At 38.5% G+C, this 18198-nt stretch overlaps 1 protein-coding gene across 6 annotated transcripts in view; it reads right to left on the bottom strand.

Annotated features, from left to right (window-relative positions):
* The window catches only part of TSHR (thyroid stimulating hormone receptor), a 160582-nt gene that overhangs the window by 109489 nt on the left and 32895 nt on the right, over window positions 1-18198 (bottom strand). The window lies entirely within an intron of this gene.

Raw genomic sequence — 18198 nt, 5'->3', positions numbered from 1 at the left:
AGATTGTGACCTGGCTGAAGTCGGACGCTTAACCGACTGCGCCTCCCAGGCGCCCCTATCTCCGTATTTTCTAAAATCATTATATCATCTCTGTCAATCCACCCCAGTTCCAAACTTGCCTTTTCTCTAGTTTTCCTCATCTCAATAAAAATCCCTGTGAGTTGTTCAAGCCAGAAACTTGGCAAAATGTAGGAGTATTTACAACTTTGTCATCAAGAAGTGACTTGCTGCCATTTGCTGTCTACATTCATAACTGAAGAAAATGCTGAATTGGTTAAATATCTGTGAAAATAAAGATATAATTGTTTCCCATTCAAGTTCATGGACCCCAGCTATGAAACCCTAAAAATCTACTTGTAGGGATCCAGTGTCCCAAAGGAGAAACGTATACAGCAGGTGCCTTTGGGTGCAGGGAGGGAGAAGAGGAATGAATCCCTCATGCAAGAGAAAGATTAAAAGGTTTTGGTTCTGACAGACGGGACCTGAGCTCCCCTGTGCCAGAATCTCGGGGGGAGCGGGTTGAAGTGCAGATGCCGGGGTCTCACCTCCAGGAGCTCATTCAGCAGAAAGTGTTGGGGACTGCTGAGAAGATGGCAGCGTAGGAGGACGCTGGGCTCACCGCGCGTCCTGCTGATCACTTAGATTCCACCTACACCTGCCTAAATAACCCAGAAAACCACCAGAAGACTAGCAGAACGGAGTCTCCGGAGCCAAGCGCAGACAAGAGGCCCACAGAAGAGGGTAGGAAGGGCGGCGAGGTGGTGCGAGCTACACGGACGGGCGGGAGGGAGCCTGGGCGGAGGGGCGGCCCGCCGGCCAGGCAGAGCCCCCGAGTCTGGCTGGCAAAAGCAGAGGGGCCGGACGGAGTGCGTTCCGACAGCAAGGGGGACTTAGCATCTGGGAGGTCATAAGTTAACAGCTCTGCTCCGAAATTTGTCATTTACTAATTTAAAGGACATTTCCTGAGCAGCTTTCATGAATTAAGCTGTATGTTGTCAAATAAATTCATGAACTGAGGTGTATTTAAGTTTAAGAGATGCCCTGAAGAATATATGAACTAATGGGAAGGGCAAGTAATTCAGTAGAGTGTATTCATTACTATTAGAGAAAATTGTACACTATGAACTTTGGGGTGCTCAGGCTTCCCAGAGGAAGTGATGCTGAACTACGATATAAGTGACAAATAGAAATCTGTCCTCTGAGTAGGACATTCTAGGCAGAGGAACAACAAACACAAAGGCATGGAGGCAAAGGAAAATATGGTGTATTTGGGGAAATGCAGTCAGCTCGTTATAGATAGACTATAGGTTTCAAAAAGGGAAACGGAGCGACAGGAAACTGGCTCTGGCCATTCTTTTCCAATAAGTGGCATTTATCTACTTATTTGACATTTTGCAATTCTTCCCTTCTCTTACTTCTATGCCTGAGTTTCTCCCAAAATCTATATTTGAAATTTTCTTAATCACTCTGAAAGCAATTGCAGAGGAAATTTTGGACCTAAGGTCTGTGAAGGCCTGAGCACAGCCATTTTTATGCATCGTGTTTGCTAAGTTCCTCTCTAACATAACACTTTTCTACTCTTGACTTGTTCTTTGGTGCAGAGGTCAAACATGAATGTGAATTACCTAGGTATTTTGTTTGAAACTCATGTTCTTAGGCCCCATTGCCAGTGTTCTCATTGAACTGATTTGAAGTGTATCTGGAAACTGAGATTTTTAACAGACTCACAGGTAATGTGGATCCAAGCTGTGTTGAGAAATAACAGTGTAGTCAGGCAGGGCTGATTTTGGCTTAAACTATAAAGTGGGAGAGGTGTCCCTTTGTGCGCTCCCTCCCTTTCTTATATACTCCTGATGCCCTTAAGCTGCCCTTGGATTAGTCAGAGCTTTAATGGGGTCCAACCAGCCATTACCCTGATGCCTAGTCCTGTGTCTCCACCATCCAAACTTACCACCTATAAAATCACAAAATATTAGCAGGACATTAGAATTGGCTGACACTTGTAATGTTAGTAAAACCGAATCATTGCTCAAATTCAATTTCCTTCTTAGTTTACCTTTGTAATTCCCAAGTGCCCTTGACATTCCACCAACTTTCAGGGCCTATGCTTGAGTCTTATTTCATTCATGTTCCTCTCTCTTTTGCTATTAAAATTTAAGGAGGTGACATTCATACACTGGATATCTAGCACCCATCTAACACTAAAACTGTGTTGGAATAAAACAAATTGAAGTTTTTACCAGTCTTGAAAACTGTATGCTAGAAATTTAATATAAATTTTAAATTGAAAATAATTACTCTCCTCCCTCTTTTTGTTCTCCTTTACCACAAAACAGATTTTTCTATCATTTTCCCATTCAACTATCCAACTTCTTTGCCAGCCTCAGGTTTTCAGAGCTATTTTTTAAAGAAACATTTTAGAGGCAGTGCAGAACTTTATGGCAAGAAAACTCAATGCTCATTTAAAGTTTCTCAAACAAAGGGATTTATGTTGTTTGCAAAGTCCAATTTCTATGCTTCAAAAAATAACACGTGACATAGAGAGGTTTTGAGTTTATATCAAAACACTGATCATGATCCTAATACTCAGAACCAGACCATTTCTGTATTCATACCACATAAACAGGGTTTAAGAACTCTATCTCCAATACTCAAATCACCAGTCTAGGAAATTGAAATGAAAATTAGGATAAGGTGAAGGTTTATTTTTAAGGAACATTTGATCCCAAACAAAGTTAAACTTAAAGCATAAATTCTGTTCTTCTTGACACTCTAGTTTCTCCCTGTCATTACAGTTGGCCAAAACTATCTGTGTGAAGAACCAGGTCTTTGGAAAGCATTTAGGAAATAACTTTTTGAGATTGTGTTCCACTAACACATCATGACTAATAGCTGCAGAAACTATGACCAGGTCTCCAAGTCATTTTATGTGTCCTACTTGGTGTGGGAATTCTATGACAAAGTCCGTTAGCCTTATTTTGGTTGCCAACCAAAATGCTTCCATCCAATGAAATTGTGGCAATCGGAACATGTTAAAGAGTCTTGTAACATTAACTGTAGAGTGCCATTGTTCAATCAGATCTTTAGAGCTTGCATAGACAAGTCCAGGGCTGTGCCAAGGATGAGATGAAGAGGAGAATGAGGAAAGTAGAGAAGGAATCTATTGAAGACTGTTTTTCAGCCATTCTACCTGGCGTTTCATATACATTATCTCACTCCCCACTTCCTGGACTCTGACACACAACAGAAAGATATTTATTATTTGACATCTTGTGAATCAGCCAGAGGACCTCTAAAGTCATGGACTATCTGCTGATACACAGCCACTTTCTCTGGTCTAACCCTTAAATTTAGCTCATCTGGTTTCCTCCTGGGGAGACAAACACTTGCAGACCTTCTAAGGGTTCTGAAGAGGACCATCCCTGACATTGTTTGACTCTTCTTCAAGGCTGCAAGCAAATGAAAAACAGCCCTTTCTCACAAAGGAGCTGAAAAACCTTGATATAGAACAGATCTCCAATTGGCTTTTGGACTGAAGTAACTGAGCCAACAAGATATTTTAGAATGTTTATTGCATTTCTCAAATTCAGATGAATTTTATAGACCCATTTCTCATGGGCATATCCATTTTAATCCTAAATTAAGGATTAGTACATAGTTTTTCCACAAATCACTCTATGAGTAGAAATAATCCCACAAATATCATGACCCATAAGGTTAATACATGAAAATCCTTTCATCAAGAACTAGGATTATACTCTGTCCCAAATCGAGCCAAATAAATATAGATGATGCCAGACCACTAAACAATGTTTTCTCGGACTCTAAAAGGGCAGAGTAAATATCACTCCTTGGGCCATATGTGTGGTCTGGTATGAAGAGTAAGTTTTAAGGTCCAGGCCAGTCACTTACTCTTCCCAAAAAACCAGTGCCCAGTGTCATGAGAACTTGGTTAATAAAAGCCTTAACTCGTAACAGTATGGTGGACAATAAAGAATGGCTATAAATTTTCATTAGTTTGAAAACTCTTAGAGGACTGGGTGTGCATGTTTATCTTCACAGCAACAATGTTTATCATAATGGTGATCGTCTAATCCTATATAAGCATATATTCATTTAAAATTATCTAAATGTCTGTACAATCATGTACATCTGTTAATATTTCCTCACAAGAACTCCATAGAAAAAAATATTAATTCATATTTTCCAGGGAACTTTTCAGTGTCATCGAAACAAAAAAGTAACTTCTTGTTAGAAGTTAATACTTAGGACTAAAAATTCCAATTACTATTCCTTTTAGGCCATAAATATTGTACCACATTTTTAAAACTTGATAAATGCAATGAACTTGATAAATGAAAAACTTGAGAATGTAAAAGCTGGCTCTTTGAAAAAAATCTAATGACACAGAAAAACAATTAGCAAGATTAAGCAGGAAAAAGGGGAAAGCACAATACATAACTGTATTAGGAATGTAAAAGAGGCTGTAACTATAAGTATTGTACCAATCTATAAAAATAACTTAAAATGGTAGCATTATCTTTGTATAATTTAAAAATTTAATGAAATTGATAAGTCTCTAGAAAGAATGACCAAAAATAGAAATAGAAAAAATTGAATAGACAAATAATGATTAAATTTTATCTCTCCATCTATCCTCATCCCCAAACAAGGCATCAGCCTGAATGAATTTACAATTTATGAAACCTTCAAGAAACTGATACTCTCCTACTTGTATAAATCATTGCAGAAAAAAAGGGAAAAGGGAAAGAAGGGAGAGAAGGAATGAAGGAGGAAGAGAAGAAAACAAGAGAGAGAGAGAGAAAGAAAGGAAGGTGTTCTGACTCATTTTATAAAGCTCATACAATGTTGACACTAAAACTAGATCTGAATAGTACAAGAAGAAAGAGTCAAACCTAGTCATGCTCAATTCCTACCTTTAGCTAATTGGATGCTCTTATCTGGGCCTTTGAATCTTGAGAGTGACCACAAGATGTAAGAACAGTTGGGAAGTTTTGTTCGGGGTAGCCATGGCAGTGACCATGGTAGAACCAGCACTCAGTGCCAAGAAGCAACAATGGCTGTAATGGTGTCCTTGGCAGCATCCTTGGAAGTGGGTTTGTACAACATCAGATGAAGTTAGTCAAGGTGAGTTTCTATGACTTCTAACCCTAAATCCGGACTGATACACCTATAACAGGAGTCTACCAAAAAATACAGCAAATTTCATACTTAATAAAGAAACTTTAGTAGCATTGCCTTTAAGGTCGGGAAGAGAAGGTGCTACTACTGGATACTGTAGTGGAGTTCTTAATGAACTAAAACAAGAAAAATGTAGTAATTAATACTGGAAAAGAAGAAACAAGATTATTGTATTTATCTATCTTTCTGTGGGGAAAATCGAGGGCCAGTAAAATTGGTGCAGACAAGATCAGTAAACAATCACTACTAACATTACATACCCACAAAAATCACTTAAAATTTAATTTTTAAAAGGTCTAATAACAAAGTGAAAACAAAACTAGTAGATAGTAAAAAAGACCTCAATGGAGAAAATTATTAGATTTGATAGAAAGGAAACTAGAGATGTATTCAGCTAGATCATAATTAAATGATCTCTATAATAAAAGATGGCATAAAGTTAAATGACCAGAATATAACTCCCTCATCAATACATATATTTAAAGTTAAATTAAAAGGCAACTTATGGACAAGGAGAAGACATTTAATAATTGTATACCAAAGCATAATTACCCAGGATATATAAAGAACTAAATAATTCACAGAAGTAAAAATGATCAATCAACATTGAAAATGTTCAATCTCGGTAGTTATCAGGAAAATGAAAGTAAGAATAATATTTATCAGATTGGTAAATATTTAATATCTGAAGATATTATCAGGATATATAGAAATCGGAATTTTTATATACTACTCTTAGGAGTGAATTCTGCTACAATCATTCTAAAAAGTAATTTGGCAATGTCTGCTAAAATTGAAGTTAACTATATCATACAACCCAACAAATCCTTTTTTTTAGGTATATAGCCCAAGGAAGTAGGTACAAGATGACATATACAAGATTGTACAAGGATATTCACTGAAGTGTTCTTCACTAGAGTCAGGAGCAACTTTTAAGCCCATCAATAGGGAAATGGATACATTCTGATGTAGTTACACAATAAAATACCATTGCACCATTATAATAAATTAGATTACATGCATCAGCATTAATTTCTCTTCAACTCATGTATAGAGTCAAAAAAATAATCTGCAGAATGATGCACAAAGTACAATACCATGTAGATAAAATCTTAAATTATAAAATAGGTATCTTGGATATGACATATATGATGAAACTACAAAACAAAGATGATGTACATCAACTGCAGCAAAGTGAGACCTAGAGAAAGAAGGAAAGTCATGGAAATGGAACCGAGAAACTCAACTGTAACATTGTAATTTTTCAAACACAATTAAAAAAATTTGTTTAATGTTTATTTATTCTTGAGGCGGGGGAGGGGCAGAGAGAGACTGAGACACAGAATCTGAAGCAGGCTTCAGGCTCCGAGCTGTCAGCACAGAGCCTGATGCAGGGCTCGAACTCACAAACTGTGAGATAATGGCCTGCGCTGAAGTTGGATGCTTCACTGACTGAGCCACCCAGGCGCCCTTCAAACACAATTGTTCATGATGTTTCTCGGTGATGGGCATTTGTTACAGGACACTGTGTATCTTTATGCATTCGAAATATTCCATAATAAAGAACCTATAATTAATATGTAGAATGTAGCCAGTATATGAATAAATGTGACCTATAAGCCAAATGATGCTATTGAAAAACATTTGGCAACTCAGAAACTTCATCACTCAAAAAATCTTCCCATATCTAAGACAATATCACTTGTTTCCTCTCCCATAAATTATAAGGAGATATGATTATGTTGACATTGTTTTAAAGATCTGAGAACATGGAAGTTATTAATTATAATAACTCTTCTAAATTAACATCATAGATCTCTCCTTTAAAAATATGGGTATTTTGCCCATGTAATCATGTTTAATGGGGATTAACCTTGATTTAAATTCATTTTTAGGCAACAAAATTATGTTTCCTCTGAGGACTGTTTAAGGAAAATACAATCTCATACTGCATTTGGTACACTGCTGTAAGTCATGGATAGATGTACTTTTATAATCACTAAAAAAGGAAATTCTTTTATTTTTTAAAAAATATGTTGCTTTTAACATTTATTTATTCTTGAGAGACAGAGAGAGACAGAGCGTGAGCAGGGGAGGGGCAGAGAGAGAGGGAGGCACAGAATCCTAAGCAGGCTCCCGGCTTCGAGCTGTCAGCACAGAGCCTGACACGGGGCTCGAACTCACAGACTGAGAGATCATGACCTGAGCCAAAGTCGGATGCTCAACCCTACTGAGCCACCCAGGCGCCCCCAAAAAAGGAAATCCTCTTAAAGAACTAATTTATGTTCTGATTATTTAAAGAGAAAAATACCCACCATTCCAGGATAATTTGAGTTTCTAAGAATCTCTTAATGCAAATACCTTTAAAGCTGATGCAGGAAATAGGAAGTTGATGTGAAACAGCAGTTCTTCACATTTTAAGAATAATTCATCTATGATAAAGAGTTCAATTTCCATTCAACATTCGTTTTGCCTTATTTTACACATGCATGTAATTTCAATGATGTGTCATACACGGAATAAAAAGCATAAACTACATAGAGTTTGTATTCAAGATAAAATTTCTAGCAAATTTCACTCTTGGTTATAGAAAATGGTACTAAGTGTCTTGTGTTTGTCAGATGCAACTATTTAGCAATCAACATGATTATTGAATGCTAATTACTAAAACCAGTGAGTTGTATCCAATTCTCTGTCATCAGTGTCAAGAACAGATGTCCAGAAGCTTTCAGAGTTGAGTCTGAACACCAGGACTAAGTGATGTGTCCAAGTCTGATCAATATTCTTAAGCACAACTTGCAAGGAGGTAGACCATTACATTGCCCTACATTCACAATGTTTTTTTGTAGTCTATCAGTTTAGAGAGCTAAGGAAGTTGAAATGACAAGTTTGAATCTAAGTGATCATGCTCTCCCCCTGTTCTGTGACTATAGACTTCATTTTTAATCACTGATTACGAGGAATAAACTGTTGATTTAGAAGTCAACAACACTGCTGGTTTACAGATAAAAATGTGAAGCTCCATAACTCCTCACTCCTTAAGTGTGGGCTGCACATAGTGACTTCCCTTCAAAAAGCACAGTACTGAAGGGAGAAAAATAGTAACTTTACAATACAGAAACCTGAAAAGCCTTACCTTATCCAGGTGATCAAGGTTAATATCAATAATGATAAGTCACGTTGATAGTATGTACCCTTGATATGATTTGATAAGTAGGGCATTTACCTCTGTGTTCTTTGTCCCAAATACCCCAAACCCTAGTCTAATCATGAGAAAAACATCAGAGAAGTCCCAATTGAGGGACAATATACAAAATACCTGACCAGTACTCTTAAAACTGTCAGAGTTGTCAAAAACAAAGAAACTTTGAGAATGTCAGAGTCAAGAGGAGCCTAAGGAGACATGATGAATGTTGTTGTCTGCTCAGGATGCCATAATGAAATACCATTAAGTGGAGTGGCTTATGCAGATGTTTATTTCTCCCAGTTCTGGAGGCTGGGAAGTCCACTGTCAGGGTGCTGGCAGATTTGGTTCCTGGTGTGGATTCTCCTTCTGGATTGCAGATGGCAGTCTTCTCACTGGGTCCCCACAGGGTAGAAAAAGAGAGGGAACACTCTGAGCTCTCTATCTCTTCTTAGAACGGCACTAATCCTGCTATGAGGGCCCCACCTTTATGACCTCATCTTAGCCTAGTTACCTTACGAGGGCCTCTCCCCCAAATGCCATCATGTTAGGGGGCAGGGTTTTGATATAAGAATTTGTGGTGGGGTGAGTACAATTCAGTCCATACCAATAATAAAATGTACTACAGTCTCCTGGATGGTCATTGGGTAAAAGGTCATTAGGTAAAAACTAAGGAAATAGGGATAAAGTATACACTTTAGTTAATAATGTTTCAATATTGGTTTACTGATTATGACAAATGAACCATATTAATATAATAATAGTGCATTGTGGACTGAGCTGTGTGCCTCCCAAATTCATATGTTGAAGCTCTCACTCTCAGTACCTCAGAATATGACTATTAGAAGATAAAGCCTTTAAAGAGGTAACTTAGTTAAAAAAATAAGGTCATTAGGGTGGGCTTTAATCCAGTATAACTGGTGTCCTTGTAAGAAGAGGAGACTATGGGGCACCTGAGTGGCTCAGTCGGTTAAATGTCTGACTCTTGGTTTCAGCTCACATCATGATCTCACGGTTTTGTAAGTTCAAGTCCTGCATCGGGCTCTGTGCTGGCAATGCAGAGCTTGCTTGGGATTCTCTGTCTCCCTCTCTCTTTGTCCTTCCCCTACTTGTGCTATCTCTGTCTCTCTCAGCATAAATAAATAAACTTGAAAAAAAAGAGGAGTTTAAGACAACACACGGACCAAAGGACAAGCAGCAGAGGACACAGTGAGAAGAGGGGGCCAGCTGCAAGTCAAGGAAAAAGGCCACAGAAGAATCCAACTTAGACTGTACTTTGATCTAGGACTCTAGCTTCCAGAACTGTGCGAAAATAAATGTATTATTTAAGCCACCCAGTCTGTGGTGCTTGTCATGACTGCTCTAGCAAAGTAAAACATTGGGGAAAATGGGGGTGGGGTGTATAGGAACTACCTGGACTATCTTCACGGTTTTTCTGTCAAATAGAAAACCATTTTAGCGCTGCCTGGGTGGCTGAGTCGGTTAAGCATCTGACTTCAGCTCAGGTCATGATCTCGTTTCGTGAGTTCAAGCTCCACATCAGGATCTCTGCTGTCAACACATACAGCTCACTTTGGATCTTCTGTCTCCCTCTCTCTGTGCCCCCTCCCTAGTGCTCTCTCTTTGGGCTTCACTTCCTAAAACAAAATTAAGATATTTAAAATGGTTGGGGTGCCTGGGTGGCTCAGTTGGTTAAGTGTCTGACTTCGGCTCAGTCATGATCTCGCAGTTCGTGAGTTTGAGCCCCACGTCAGGCTCTGTGCTAACAGCTCAGAGCCTGGAGCCTATTTCACATTCTGTGTCTCCCTCTCTCTCTGCCCCTCCCCCATTCACATTCTGTCTCTCTCTCTCTCCCTCTCTCTCTCTCTCTCCTTCAGAAATAAAATAAACACTATAAAAAGTTTAAAGATATTTAAAATGTTTTTTTAATGTTTATTTATTTTGAGAGAGAGAGAGACAGCAAGGCAGTATATGAGTCAAAAATGCCACGGGGAAGCCTGTTGTTATACCTCATACAATTCGGAAGGGTTACTTACCCTCTTTAAGCCTGTGTGCATTTGTCAAATGAAGGTGGTAGTGTCTGCCCTACTTATTTCACAGGGTTATTATGGACACCAGTGAATCTAATACCTGCAAATGCAATGGAATTAAAAGACTTGTCATTAAATGTTTCACCCAAGTCCCATGGCTATTTTAGGCAGAGGTCAAATTACTTCGCGCTCTTATTAGCTATTAATCTGGTCCTCCTGCTACCACTCCTAACTGACCCCATACTCAAAAACTTCTCTAGCCCAGCAGTTTCTAGGGCACGCTAAGTCATAATCTGTGGCATGTTATAATCCACGTTGGCCATCTCAAACTGCAAATGCTTGCCTTTCATGTTCGAGGTGCCCTGGGGAATGTGACATGGAGACCAACACTGCACCCTGATGAGCAACTCCGTGAACAAATCCTGCTTGTGGATTTATATTATTTCTGCATATGAAGGAAAACATGTTTTTCTATTAAGTGTGATACTTCACAGGTGGTCTCCAAAGTACAGTGTCCAAGGCAATACTTTGTGGTACAGAAAAAATATTAGAACTTGTGACTTGTGATTTTAAAACTTCATACCCTGAATTTCTGTTTCTGTGTGTTTTATAATTTACGTGGTATATTAATACAATAGTACGTATCTGTAAAACATACACACACATATATTTTAGAGTGCTGATTGGGAATGTGCACAAAAAAGGTTTGGAGACCACTTCATTAGAGGACGGGAGAAATCAGACCATTGGGTGGACAAGTATAAACTGGAGCCTTGGTCTTTATTTCTCTTAATACAAAAGCAGAGGCAAGTTACACATTTTCATCTGTAGGGCTATTTTCAAACTATGGACTCTACTACTCATTGGTTATGTGCCTTGTGCAAATTACTCTATCTTTCTGTGCCCCAGCTCTTCTTTCCTTAAAGTGGGGCTCATCCCAGTACCTCTGTTGTGTTGGAGAGGGATGAGCAGAAAACTCTGAATTTACTAGGATGGAAACTTTTGATTAGAAAGTCATATGGTGGGGCACCTGGGTGGCTTAGTGTGCTGAGCGTCCCAACTCTGGCTCAGGTCATGATTTTGCAGTTCATGAGTTCAAGCCCCACATCAGACTCACTGCTGTCAGTGCAGAGCTTGCTTCAGACCCTCTGTCTCCCTCTCTCTGCCCCTCCCCCACTTTCACTCTCTCAAAAGTAAATAAAAACATTGGAAGAAAGAAAGAAAGAAAGCCATGTGGTTGCAAAGCCTGCAGGCCTCACTGCTCAGATTTATCTTTCTCCTTGTTCATTAACCAACCTTGAGCCTGACTTCCACTACCTCTGAATCAGAACAAATCAGAACGACATAAGGCTGTCGCACCCAAGTTATATGGGGTGAGCTAGAAGAAACGGCAGGAGCCATTGCTAGAACCACTTTCACCAGGAAACAGAGTGACTGAAGAGGCACATAGACTAGGCTTGGTACCCCTATTACTGAATTGACTTTGGTAAAGAAATAGATTTTTACATACATTACTAATGGTAGACATTCACCTGCTGAAAGGGGGTATGAAAGGCATTCTAAGCAGGGAGGAGAGGAGATGCAAAGTCATGGAGGTGTGAAAATGCTGGAAGTGTTTAGACCTGTGAGGACTCCAAGTAAACGTCAATATAAAAGCCAAATAAATGAAGCATGCTTATTGGGTCCACTGCTGTATGCTTTATGTATACAGCCTAATAAGTAGATGCTTAATAAATATTCATTATTGTTTCCATAGCTAAGTAGAACATATGGGAGGTATCAGAACCACCTGTAGGGGGCCATTTTCTTCTTCACATTACAACCTCTGCCCTTGGAGATTCTAATACACACACAGGAAGTGTTAATGTATACAGCCACTGTTACAGACATGGGGGTGAGTGGGTAAAGGCCATTATTCTAGGTTAGTGCTTTTGAAACTGCAGGTTGTAGGGGTGCCTGGGTGGCTCAACTGGTTAAGTGTCTGACTCTTAATTTCAACTCAGCTCATGATCTCATGGTTTTGGGGCTCAAGCCCTGCATTGGGCTCTGCACTGGCTGCATAGAGCTTGCTTGGGATTCTCTGTCTCCCTCTCTCTGACCCTTTCCCACTTGCACTGTCGCTGTCTCTTTCAAAATAAATAAATAAACTTAAAAATATACACACACACACACACACACACACACAAACTGTAGGTTGTAAGCTATTGGTAGATCATGAAATCAATGTATTATATCACAACTATCCTTTTTGAAAAGTGAGTTAAAATAGAGCAGATACATACATAAATATGTCTGTATCCTAGGGTACATTGTAAAGTATATTTTTTACTGTGGGTCATGATCTAATATGTGAAGCCACTGGTTTGCATAGTAGTTGGTGGAAGCCTTGACTAAAGCAGTAGTTAGATTCTAGTGATGACTGTGAAAAAAATTGATGGGATTTAGTGACTTACTGAGTGACTTACTGAGGTAAAGCAAAGTGCAGACTCGGAGTTTCAGAACTAGCTTAAGCTAGTTGGTGAAGTGCCATGTCTTTAAAACTGAGATTAAGAATGAGGCAGTCAAATGTTGTGGGATTCTTTGGGGGTTGAGAGTGGAGACTGGGGGCCGGATGTCAGTGAGAAGATAATGAGTTCGGATGAGATGAGTTGAGTTTGAGACTCCAAGTGGACATGTCTATGAAGCAATAGGAAACATAGTCTGAAGCATAAGGAAGAGTTCAGGGTTAATGACCAACTCTGTAGTCATTATTATCCAGATGATAGCTGACATGTTAAATTGGATGAGATTTTCTTTCTTTTTAATTTTTCTAATTGGTTTCTCCACCAAAAAGAATTTGTATCACAAAATTCAATTTCATTTATATTTCAGTACTTGAAACACTTCCTTGTGACTCTGTTAGGAAATATTAGTTTAGCCCAGAAATAAAGAATAACTTTTTAAAATTCCTTTTAAATATGATTCACTGATGATATGATTAACAGTAATAGAACCTAACTAAATGAATCAATATAGGTACATTTTATGAGACTTAAATTTTAATAAAATTTATATAATTCACCGAAGAACATTAAAAGGACAATGCGAAATTTGAGGCAGTTTGAGAAAGCGGTAAGATAAAACCCTAATGGTCTATATTCCTTTATTAAGATTGTGCCAGAATTGACCTTTAAAAGATTAAGTCCATTATGCGCTCATTATGTTACTGAATTGCACAATAATTTGTTCTAATATTGTTCAAGAGAAAAATAAGTATCTTGCACAAAAACCATAATATGCTATTCTTTTTCATTTTAAATATGAATATTAGGCATTTTTCCCCAATAACTGCTTTTCCTTGTAGAAAATTCCAAGAAAAACTTACCATATCTAGTTGTCCATTACACAAATGCCAGTTTCTATTCTTTCTCTTAAGTATTAGGTGTTATTTTTATTTTTTGAATTTTAAGCTGTTGTGGTAATAACATTAGAGATCTACACACTTAAAGTTTTAAGTGTACGATACATTAAGTGTGCAACAAACTATTGTTGCCCGTTGGTAAACAATGTACAGCAGATCTCTAGAGCTTATTCACCTTGTTTAATTGAAACTTTATGCCCATTGATTACAATTCCCCATTTCCCTCCCCTTTAGCCCTTAGCAACTACCATTCCACTCTTTGATTCTATGTACTTGACAGTTTTAGTTACCTCATATAAGTGGAGTCATGCAGGATCTTGAGGACATTACACTAACTAAAATACACCAGACACAGAAAGACAAACACTGGATGAGGTTTTCTAAGGAGCCTGGTAGTGTTCAGTAAGGACTACTCCCAAGAATAGAATCCTGGGGAAGGTGAACCTTTAATGAGCAGGTCTCAGGAGAGTTAGAATAGAGGCAAGATAGGAGAAGAGTCTATTCATTACAGAAATACGTTACAGAAATATCAAGCAGAATAAAAACTGAACCACAACCTTTATATAAGTGGTTGAGTCATTAAGGATCTCTAGGAGGCAGTTATGGTAGAGTTAAGTAATGGGACAACTAACCAGTTTTAGCAATTTAAAGAGTAAACGGGAAGTACAAAGTATGATCTCTAAAGAGAAAGTATGGTTTTGCTTTATGACAGAGAATGGAAGGAAGCTGACAGAGGGTTAACTATGGGGAGGCAGGGTAGAATAGGACTTTTACGTTCATAAATTAGATAACATTTGTAAGTGGTGGTGAAAGATAATATTTGTAGGTAGGATGATGGTAATAGTGAACATAAGGCGCTTACTATGTGCCAAGAATTATTCTAAACACTTTACATAGATCAGCTTATTTTAATCTTCACAACAACACTGAGGTAGGCACTATTATTATCCCCATTAAATGAGGAAACAGGCAGAGAGGTAAAGCAAATTGAGCAAGTTCACACACAACTATCAGACACAGGATTTGAATCCAGCCTGGGGCACCAGAGTTTATGCTCATAACTTCTACACTTTGCTGGGGAAGACGAAGGTGCAGGAAAATAGGGCATAAAGGGCCACAATCCCTTACCCAGAAACTTTTGGGGCCAGATGTATTTTAGAATTCAGAAATTTTCAACTTTTAATATACATATATTTTCTTATAGCCACGTAGGATCTGGGGCTGTACCTTAAACACAGTCACATTGGTAACCGACATCTTTGTAGTAAATGTATCAATAAATAAAGACCGACCTCACATCAATTGGGGTCAAGTTCTTCCAGGGGTTAACAGAAAACTGTCAACGTTCAGAGCTGTTTGAATTTTGGACTTGCAGATAAGGAACTGTGCTCCTGCAGTAGCCAAGCATATCTCCGAGGGAGGGGGCAAAGAAGAATCTGGTAGTGGGATCTTGGAAAGGGTTAGGAACACCTGCTCCTTTGTGAAAAGAGAAGCAGGGCAAAAGGAAAAACAGCAAGGTTATGTCCCAACTCCTCATTCCCATCTCCCACAAAATCCCTGTTTTCCTTTCTTAGTATAAGTCAGATGCTGATGGATGTCACCATTTTCCCTTTAAGGTCTAGAATGGCTTGTCCTTGCTTTTCCTGTATTTTACCTGACCCACCAATGGGGTCAAGGTGATTCTACCTCTTCCTTCCAGGTATAGGTGAGACAGAGAAAGGGGAGAGAGGTTGAGGGGCAGAAAATACCACAAGAGAGATTTTTTATAGTACTTGTTTCTTCTTTGTGACTAAAAGTAATTTATTAATTCATTCATTTATTCATTCACTCACTTACTCATTTTGCTACCACTGGGGCAAAATCCTTAGAAAACAGCTAAAACCTTGGAGAGTACTTTAGGGACAAGTGAAACAAAACTTAAGAGACTTCATTGTGATGCCCAGGAATTTAGAGAGAAAGAGAGAGAGATTGAGAATGAATAAGACATTAAATCATGGAGTGCCTGGGTGGCTCAGTCGGTTAAGCATCAGACTCTTGATTCTGGCTCAGGGAATGATCTCACAGTTCATGAGATGGAGCCCTGTGTCAGGCTCTGTGCTGACAGGACAGAGTCTGCTTGGTATTCTCTCTCTCTTTCTCTCTCTGCCCCTCCCCTGCTTGCTCTCTCTCTCAAAATAAATAAGTAAACTTAAAAAAAAGACACCAAATCAGGCTGACATGGATGAAAAGAACAGGAGCCCAAATAGAACTAATTAAGACTGAGAAGGTATTATTTTTTTCCAGAAGGTCTGTAGCATCTATCGCTGCATCTCACCTTTCCAGCCACCGCCAGGCCCAGGTTGCAAGAGTCCCTGGGTTATGTGTTTGGCTGGCTGGAGCAGGGAATCCTTAACTCAATTGGATAGGAGAGGGGAAGTATGAAACATTCCCGGTATTCCCAGTAGTCACTTGGACATATTAATTTAGAAAAATATTGTTAAACGTAGTGTTGGCTACTAAAGTATTCCTTGTGGTCCAGTGCTTAAGGTACATGTTAAGCCAGAAACTGGAGAATGCATTCTGGTTTGCAGGTTATTTCTGATATGGTATTACAATGTCAGGCATTTCGGGGGTTAAAAAGTCTTTGGTAGGCTAGCCAGGAAATTTAACATGCATGTAAAATATATTCCAAACAACCAACTTTTGGAAAACAACCCTATAAGTTGGGGACTGCCTGTTTTTATATTCCCTTTGCCAAAGCTACTAAAATTTGTAGCAAAATAGAGATTAAAAAATAATATATTCTTGTGACTCAACAGTGTGGCAGCATCTTCAAACTGAGAGTGTAATTTTAGAGTCAATATTATTTTCTTGGGCATTTTCTAGAACCAAAGAGAATCAAGTGGCAAGTCACCACATCTGGCAATATCAATGGAGAAATTCTGCCTTTACCTTTACAGTTAAAGTAGCTCTTTCAGGTTTAATTGTCAGCATGAATGGGGGCACAGGTCGTATTCTGATCAAACCTGCTGATGTTACAAAACTGAGATATAGCAGGTATGTTACCGAAGAGACACAAACATTTTGCTCCTCTCCCATCTCCTCCATCTCCATGATTCAATATGGTAGTAGTTTGGAGGATCATGTTGCATTTGGTATGGAGAAAAAAAGGGGGTGTTGTGTTTAGGGTAGAAAAGACTTATGGGAGGGAAGAAAATCATTAAATAGAAGTGAGATTCTTTCTGATTTGTTTTATGGGGCTCTAGTGGACACACCTAAGACCATGGTGGTAGATTTTTTCTAGTATAGGAAAGAATAACAGAATTTCTCAAAAATTAGATAGTAGGTTCCCTTTCTCATGTGTATGCAAAGAATGAATATCATGCATCAAGCTCAGGAGAGTCTTACGTTGGGTAGAGGGTCAAAGTAGATGGTCTCCAAGTTCTTCTTCCAATACTAAAACTCCATAAGTCCCGTGAAAATTATAACTACTCTCACTTTCTTCCCCAAGCAATATGATATCTTCAAAGTCAGATGCCAATGGGAAAATTCTAGTTGATGCTAAGCTCCCAGTTGGCCATACAATTGTGCAATCAAATTTTAAGTGTTCCTAATGGAGTCAGCCAACCTGGGACTGCTCATTTCCTTAGTCATGGAGATGTACTTTTGGAAACCAAAATCTGTAGTAGGCAAAAATCAGTCCAAGCCATGTGGCTTTCCAACAGGGTATGATTACAAAAAAAGGCTGAAATTATTATAACCCAGAAGGGGAAAAGTCAGCAGAATTCATTATCCTTATAAAATACATTCTTTGATCCTTCCTTCTACCATATTGTATGCACTGTTTCCTGGGCTATCTAGTGGTCAGTGAGGTCAAGATAATGTTGTGTATCTCCTGTTTCCTTTATATTGGCCTTACAGAAACTGAGAGCCAAGATTAGCCATTCTAGTTTTTTGTTTTTTTGTTTTTTTGTTTTTTTGTTTTTTAGAATAGTTACTATTTAAGAAGTTCAAGTTTTTCATTGTTGGAAATCATTTGGAATTCTCTAGCATGTAGCAGTAGCTTCTACTTGATCTTTGTAAGTAAGAACTTCAAGACATTGCAATGTGCTCACAAATAAAGTCATAATGGAAGTCTGTTTTTCTCCTTTGTAACACCAAATGAACTTGTAATTGCTTGATCAATGTTGGCTGTCCATCTGGAATGCAAACTCCATGAGAGTGTGGACAAGCTATCTGTCTTATTCAGCATTCCATGTCCATTACCTAGAGCAGTATTAACACCCAAAAAATGTTGAATGAATAAATCTAGCAATGAAATGATTACCTGTTCTCTCAAATGCTGCTTGTTATCTTCCACATCACAACACACACACACACACACACACACACACACACACACT

The sequence above is a fragment of the Leopardus geoffroyi genome, chromosome B3 (genome assembly GCF_018350155.1).
Source record: "Leopardus geoffroyi isolate Oge1 chromosome B3, O.geoffroyi_Oge1_pat1.0, whole genome shotgun sequence".
Lineage (NCBI taxonomy): Eukaryota > Metazoa > Chordata > Mammalia > Carnivora > Felidae > Leopardus > Leopardus geoffroyi.
The sequence above is the reverse complement of the archived record's forward strand: the minus strand, read 5'-3'. Positions and strand labels throughout refer to the sequence as shown.